This window comes from Canis lupus, chromosome 13 (assembly GCF_003254725.2).
Source record: "Canis lupus dingo isolate Sandy chromosome 13, ASM325472v2, whole genome shotgun sequence".
Classification (NCBI taxonomy): Eukaryota; Metazoa; Chordata; class Mammalia; order Carnivora; family Canidae; genus Canis; species Canis lupus.
Genome location: NC_064255.1, coordinates 20,064,718 through 20,065,491, shown reverse-complemented (window position 1 = coordinate 20,065,491; position 774 = coordinate 20,064,718). Strand labels below are relative to the sequence as shown.

Genomic DNA, 774 nt, shown 5'->3' with positions numbered 1-774 from the left:
ACTGGGCTCCAAAAATGTGTGATGAGCCACGAGCACTGTTTCAACTGCAGGCCACTCCCGTCTCTGAAGGAGTTGGATCGCTTTGAAACGTGGAGGAGAAAGCAAGAAGTGACCCTGCATCACCCCCACCCCCCAGGTAGTCCTCAGGAACCCAGTCGGCAATCATTGACACTAGGAATAATCTTCTCCCTGGAGTTGTGCATGAGAAGCCTCTGCTGGGTGAACTTACAATGAGACAGTTAGGTGATCTGCCTAATGATTAGATGACCCAGGTCATTGTGCCACACTTTTGGAGGACCCTCGAAGTTCCTGAAACCTTGGATCATTCCTGCCTTTCCTGGTAATCCACATAGTTCATGGAATTTAGTTATTTATAAAATAAAGTAACCCCCCCTTGTTGAGGGCCTGGGTAGCTCAGTCGGTAGAGTGTCAGTCTTTTAATCTGAGGGTCAAGGGTTCAAGTCCCTGTTCAGGTGAAACATGCTCTTCTTATTTCAGCCACTAGTAGAAGAGGGACTCTGCACTGGGCCCAGATAAACTCCGTCTTTGCCAACTTTTTAAGGGCCTTTAGCTCTTTGATTTCTGGGGTTCCCCAGCTCTTCACCACATGGTAGCACATAAGTCCTGCACACTCTGCAAAACATAGTTGATAAACTAAAGTCCAAACACGTCTTGAAATTGTGTTAGCCAACCGCTTTGGACGTTCATTAAAAAGCTTCTCAGGGGCACCTGGCTGGCTCAGTCCGTAGAGGATTTGACTCGATCTCTGGGTTG

At 47.8% G+C, this 774-nt stretch overlaps 1 non-coding gene across 1 annotated transcript; it reads left to right on the top strand.

Annotated features, from left to right (window-relative positions):
• The first annotated feature begins 403 nt into the window (after nt 1–403).
• On the top strand, nt 404–476 carry TRNAK-UUU (transfer RNA lysine (anticodon UUU)). The gene has a single exon. It is a non-coding gene; the product is annotated as a tRNA-Lys (tRNA).
• Nucleotides 477–774: the final 298 nt, after the last annotated feature.